At 63.3% G+C, this 6,841-nt stretch overlaps 1 pseudogene across 1 annotated transcript; it reads right to left on the minus strand.

The window, feature by feature from the left end:
* Positions 1-5,025: 5,025 nt before the first annotated feature.
* LOC308234111 (AN1-type zinc finger protein 5-like) lies at positions 5,026-5,790 on the minus strand (annotated as a pseudogene). The gene has a single exon. The product of its transcript is annotated as an AN1-type zinc finger protein 5-like (transcript).
* Between the last annotated feature and the right edge of the window lie 1,051 nt (positions 5,791-6,841).

Genomic DNA, 6,841 nt, shown 5'->3' on the forward strand with positions numbered 1-6,841 from the left:
GCGTCCTGGGCAGAGGGGAGCGGGAGTGTGGTCTAGACTCTAGAGAGTACTTTCCAAGGAGAGGCGCCCCGGGGGCCCCGGCGTGCAGAGTCCCCCCTCCCCCCCGCCCAGCGATGAAAACACAACCCAGGCGCAGCCGCTGGGAGGATGGCCGCTGCCCCCTCGAGGCTCCCATGTGGCTCCCGCCCTGCTTCCCGCGACCCGCCCGCCAGCTTCCTGACCCGCCCCTCCCACCGACAGAAACGCACGTTCTCATGGAAGGAAATCTGTTCTTTTTAAATATGTTTTTATTGCTTTCAGAGAGGAAGGGAGAGGGAGAGAGAGAGAGAGAGAGAGAAACATCAGTGATGAGAGAGAACCATCGATCGGCTGCCTCCTGCACGCCCCACACTGGGGACCGAGCCCACAACCCGGGCCTGTGCCCCGACCGGGAATTGAACCCCGACCTCCTGGTGCCTAGGTCACCGCTCAGCCCTCAACCGCTGAGCCACACCGGCCGGGCGGGGAATGTGTTCTGGAGTAACGAGGCCTGGGGCGCTGCGTGATGGGCTGGGGCTCGGTGTGGCTCTCCAGGCGGCCCACCTTGGTGTGGGCGGGGGCAGTGCCCTGACCTGGAGATGGTCCCTCAGAGCCCCAACCGGATCGAGGGGCTTTTGGGGGCCAGGGCTGCCTCTCCTCATCGAGCCGCCGCCACCTCCCTCCTGGGCCCGGTGTCCAGGCAGCCCCGCTGTCCGGCTGGGCTGGGAGAGCAGAGCTCCGGGAAACCCTGTGGCTGCGAGGACGCGGAGGCGTGGCCACTAGGGGGTGAGCTGACCTCGGGGAACACTGAGGAGGTGTCAGGGGACCTGGATGTGAGAGCCAGACCGGGGAGAGCGGAGCGCGGGCGGGCGGAGGGGCAGCTGCCGCTGCCGCCACCCCGCACAGGAGGACGGGACCGCTGGCCACGCCTCCCCGTCCCCTCTCCCCTCTGGCCTCCGCGGCCCTTCTCTTAGGCGCCAGCCCCTCCACTATTTGCTTGTCTGTGGCTTCTTCCTTTTGCTGAAATAGAAGCCCAGGATTGCTGGGGCTTCGGCACAGACTGTCCAGCGCCCTTTACCACGGGGGCCGGGGGTCTGGGGTCGGGGGCCATGGGGGGTGCGTTGCAGGAGGTGGCCGTGGGGAAATGAATGGATATGGGCGGCTGTCGGGATGTCTGCAGCAGCCTCGGCCTCCGGAGTGGCCCGCCCGCCCGCCCGCCCGTGCGGGAAGCAGCCCGCGGCCCTGGCTCCCTGCGCTCGGACATTTGGGGCGATTCCAGGGCCCCGGGGCGGGAGCCCCACTGAGGACAGGAGCCCATCGGGTCTCTGTGTGGTGCCCGTGGCTGCCCTGCGGCTTCGCTCGCTGGTCAGTCCTCTTCGCTGCCAGCGTCTCCCCTTTCCTCCCCCATTTCCTGACGATCAGGAGGCGCGGTCCCCGGGGCTGGACCTGCTGCGTGTTTGCTAACAACACGGGACACACAACACAGGACACACAGCACGGGGCACACAGCACGGGGCACACAGCACGGGACACACAGCACGGGACACACAGCACGGGGCACACAACACGGGGCACACAGCACGGGACACACAACACGGGGCACACAACACGGGACATACAACACGGGGCACACAACACGGGGCACACAACACGGGAGACAATACAGGGCACACAACACGGGACACACAACACGGGACATATAACACGGGGCACACAACACGGGGCACACAACATGGGGCACACAGCACAGGGCACACAACACGGGATACACAACACGGGACACACAACACGGGACACCGGCCTGGGGTCCCTTCGCTGTGATTCCTGACCCCACAGGCCACCCCAGCGGAGCCCAGGGCCTGCGTGCCCGGCCCTTGTCCCCCAGCAGGGAATTCCGGGACCCCCCCCCCCCCAAGCCCCCCGACTCTCGCCGCCAGCTGCCTTCTCGGCTCAGCGCGAGGCACTCCTTCAGGGACACGGAGCGAGCGCGCAGCCGGGGCCTCCGGAGCCTTGGGCTGTGAGTCCGAGACGTGCCGGGCGCCCCTCCGGTGGCCGTTCTGGCTCCACGTTGACGTGGCCCCGTTTGCGTCTCTGTGTACAGCCTGTGGGGCTGGGCTGGGGGGCTCTGGGGTGGAAAGGGGGAGGCCCCAGCTCCAGAGAATCCTGGTCTCAAGGAGGACGAGGAGGAGGTGGCCGACTGCTGAGTCCAAGAAGAGGAGAGGAGCTGGCCTTTTCCGGGGCGCACCCGAGGGAGGGGGTCAGGCCCAGGGCAGCCGAGGGAGGGGGACGGGGTGTGGAGGGGTCGGGAGCCGCTGAGGAGACGTCAGGTCTGTGCTCGGCCGCGAGGAGCCAACGGAGGCGGCCAGGCCCGTGAGCCCCGCGCCCAGTGGGCGGAGGAAGCGGGGGTGACAGAGTCGGGGGGCTGTGCGACGGCCCTGGAGGTGGCGTGGGAGTGGGGGGGCTTTATATTTAAACATGGAGACCAGGGCGACGGTCCAGCTGGAGGAGGCGCACACCCTGACCCCCGGTTTCTCAGCCCTGGGAGGCGCCTCTGCTCCCCAGTCCCGCCGCGCTCCCGTGTCCCCCCCAGCTCCCGGGTCCCCCCCAGCTCCCGTGTCCCCCCAGTTCCCGTGTCCCCCCCACAGCTCCCGTGTCCCCACAGCTCCCGGGTCCCCCCCACAGCTCCCGGGTCCCTCCCAGCTCCCGTGTCCCCCCCAGCTCCAGTGTCCCCCCCAGCTCCCAGAACCTCCCCAGCTCCCGTGTCCCCCCCAGCTCCCGTGTCCCCCCAGTTCCCGTGTCCCCCCCAGCTCCCGGGTCCCCCCCAGCTCCCGTGTCCCCCCCAGCTCCCGTGTCCCCCCCAGCTCCAGTGTCCCCCCCCAGCTCCTGTGTACCCCCCCAGCTCCCGTGTCTCCTCCCCCTGCAGCTCCCATGTCCCCCCCAGCTCCCCTGTCCCCCCCAGCTCCGTGTCCCCCCCCCGAGCTCCTGTGTCCCCTCTCCTCCCAGCTCCCGTGTCCCCCCCGCAGCTCCTGTGTCCCCCCCAGTTCCCGTGTCCCCCCAGCTCCCCTGTCCCCCCCCAGCTCCCGTGTCCCCCCCAGCTCCCGTGTCCCCCCCCAGCTCCCGTGTCCCCCCCAGCTCCCGGGTCCCCCCCAGCTCCCGGGTCCCCCCCAGCTCCCGTGTCCCTCCCAGCTCCCGGGTCCCCCCCAGCTCCCGGGTCCCCCCAGCTCCCGTGTCCCCCCCAGCTCCCGTGTCCCCCCCCAGCTCCCGTGTCCCCCCCCAGCTCCCGTGTCCCCCCCAGCTCCCGTGTCCCCCCAGCTCCCGTGTCCCCCCCAGCTCCCGTGTCCCCCCAGCTCCCGTGTCCCCCCCAGCTCCCGTGTCCCCCACAGCTCCCGTGTCCCCCCCAGCTCCCGTGTCCCCCCCGAGCTCCCATGTCCCCTCCCGAGCTCCCATGTCCCCCCAGCTCCTGTGTCCCCCCCAAGCTCCTGTGTTCCCCCCCAGCTCCCATGTACCCCCCCCAGCTCCTGTGTCCCCCCCAAGCTCCTGTGTCCCCCCCCAGCTCCCGTGTCCCCCCCCCAGCTCCCATGTCTCCCCCCCAGCTCCTGTGTCCCCCCCACAGCTCCCGTGTCCCCTTCACAGCACATCCAAGGACCCGGGCATCCATTTGTGACTTTCTTCTTTTAAAAAAAATATGTTTTTATTGATGTCAGAGAGGAAGGGAGAGGGAGAAGGAGAGAGAAACATCAATAATGAGAGAATCATGGACCGGCTGCCTCCTGCACGCCCCCTCCTGGGGCTCGAGCCCGCAACCTGGGCCTGTGCCCTGAGTGGGGATCGAGCCGTGACCTCCTGGTTCCTAGGTCGACGCTCAGCCCCTGAGCCACGTGGCCGGACCCTCCGTGACTCTCTGGTCCCCGCGGTCTCCTCCCTGCGGGGCCGGGCCTGCACGCAGAGGGAGGGGCCGGTCCCCGTGCCCTGCCGGTCGGCGCCCACACGGAGCTCAGGGCGCTGTACATTCAGCCGCCAAGCACCGCAGAGGCCCCCGCCGCCGCCCGCCTCTCCGCCCGCATCCGGCCAGACTCCTGTGCTCCCCAGCCCGGCCCAGAGAGCCTGGCGGAGGAAACCAGCCCCGGGCGAGGACAATGGGCAGCACCGGGCACAGCCCTACGCTTCCGCCCGCTGCCGGGGAGCTGGGTTGCCTTGGAAACGGCTTCCTGATGGCGGCCAAGGGCATTTCCTTTGGCTTGACCGCAGCCCCCCTCCCTTCCCAGTCCGGATGGATCTAACCCAGCGATGTGGCGGGAGACCTGACCGCTGGCCGTGGAGCCGTGCCTCCTGGGAAGGAGGGGGCGGGCTGCCTTCCTGTCACTCAGGAGGCCTCGGTTTCCATGGCAGCCTCCCTCGCTGGGTCCTCTCACCTGGAGGCCATTAAGGTGGACGTCCTCGCTGATGTTCCTGAAGTCCTCGTCTGTCTGTCTGTCTGTCTGTCTGCCACACATTGGTCACGGGCATGCTCACCATGTGCTGGACACTTTCTTTCTTTCTTTTTTAAAAATATATTTTTATTGATGTCAGAGAAGAAGGGAGAGGGGGAGAGAGAGAGAGAAACATCCATGATGAGAGAGAACCGTGGATCGGCTGCCTCCTGCGCGCCCCACAGTGGGGGTGGTGCCCTGACCGGGGATGGAACCCTGGCCTCCTGGTTCCTAGGTCGACACCCAATCACTGAGCCACGCCGGCCGGCCTTGACTTCAGTCTTTTTTTTTTTTTAATGCAGATTTTCATCCAGTTTTATTCAAGGGAGGGCATATACATTTCGTAGGGCTGTATCTGTCCCATTCTGCCCGTAACAAACACCCAAACATCCTAAAAGATCAATTATAAGACAGACAAGTAGTATAAAGTAAAACTCCGGAGAACATCAAAGGAAAACGGCCGTGCACCTGCTCTTTCATGTTTTCCTACGACATATTGAAATAAAAACAAAGTTTCAGTCTCTTCACGAGTGGTAATTTATATTCTCCGGATTTTTTCAGCCACCACCACCACCACCGGATCCTCTTTTCTGATTTTTTCTGCAGCTTCCGCTTTGTAATCATACGGACAGTTGTGCTTGTCAGAGGAACGGGGAGGCCCACAAAACGAATTTCCACGTCGGCAGTCAAACCCTGGTAAGGCCAACGTCCTTTCTGCACGTGAAACATCTCTTCTTCTTTGGGTTGGGTACCTCGGGAGCTTTTCCTTCCCTTTGAGAAACGGATGAACTGGGCTGAGTGACAACTGGAACTGGCTCTGACACCTCTGTTTTCGGGGTATTTTGTCCTCTCTCGAAATGCTCATTTCTGTCATTTGCTGAGTTTACAGGCAAGGCAGCCACAGGCACATTTCTTGATTTTTTTCAGATGTGCTGCCGGCAGCCCCTTCACCGTTGTGTAAACCAGCGCCTGCTCGTTGCACAGATGCAGAATCTGAGGGAACCACTAGCTGTCCCCGTTGGGCTCATTCTGCCGCTATTCTGCTGCCTCTGAAGACGCTCTTTGTAGCAAACGGGACACATGCCATTTGTCCTAGGATTCCCATAAAAGCCACATCCTGTGCTACAAAGCAGGGGCCCTGGGGTCTGGCTAGTCTCCCGAGCCATATTTTCCGGCTGTATCACAGTGCACGCGGGATATCGGTGTGAGATAGTTCGATGTTTCCCTGTGTCTCTCCTCCTCTCTCTGTTTCTCTCCTTGACGTCAGTCTTTAAGACCCTTTTGGACTTCCGCCCCGCAGGCCTGGCGGTCTCTTCCCCCGCAGCGCCCTCCGTCCCCGGGGGCACGACCTCCAACACCTTTGTGTTCACAGAGGTTCCGACTCACAATCTCACACAGAAGCGATGAGTAGTAATTAGGGAGCAACGAGGGTCCCCGCCATACAAAGGGAAAATATGATCCTAGGGCCCGGCCGGCGTGGCTCCGGGGCTGAGCATCAACTTAGGATCCAGGAGGTCAGGGTTCAATTCCCGGTCAGGGCACACGCCCGGGTTTCGGGCTCCATCCGCAGTGGGGGGCGTGCAGGAGGCAGCCGATCCATGATTCTCTCTCCTCATGGATGTTTCTCTGTCTCTCTCCCTCTCCCTTCCTCTCTGACATCCATAAAAATGTATTTTTAAAAATATATATGATCCTACCTACAAGGAAAATCAGATAACTTTAGTAAGCTTTCATGGATGAATCTAGAAATTGGGGTCCTCTGATCTGTAAGTGAACAACAGTAAAAACGGACATTTCTTTCAATAATTTAGCTCTACATGAGGAAGGAGAAGTGGCAGCAGCAGTCGAGTCCAGGGGCTGCAGGAGGGCACCTGGGTGAAGGGCTGGAGGGAGGGGGAGGGGATGTCGGTGGAGGCCCAGGCGGGAGGTTCTGGAACGGGAGGGGCCTGGGAAAGGGCTCTAATCAGACCTGCCTGGGTGGCTTACAGCCGCGTACCCCGCCTTTGCATTCCTAACTGATCCAATTAGGCACCTCTCCCAAGGTCACAGTCACCTTATCTCTGCCCTCCCCTGGGAAGATCATGGAGGAGGGGCTGCAACGGGTAAGCCTGGCCCCAGGTGTCCCTACACCAGGTGTGGCATCGCCCATGGGCGGGGATGGCCCTGAACCCAGACAGGTCGACCACCCTCCTCCACCAGCTGCCTCAGAATGACCAGAGCCCCTGGCCGGATTCCCAGCTCCTCCCAACCCCCCCCGATGCTGTGACCTAAGATTTGAGAACATCTGCGACTTTTCTATTTATTGCAACCAACGTTGCTCAAAACACTAACCATCTGAGCGGCTTCATGAACTG

This window comes from Plecotus auritus (genome assembly GCF_963455305.1).
Source record: "Plecotus auritus genome assembly, chromosome: 9".
NCBI classification, from domain to species: domain Eukaryota; kingdom Metazoa; phylum Chordata; class Mammalia; order Chiroptera; family Vespertilionidae; genus Plecotus; species Plecotus auritus.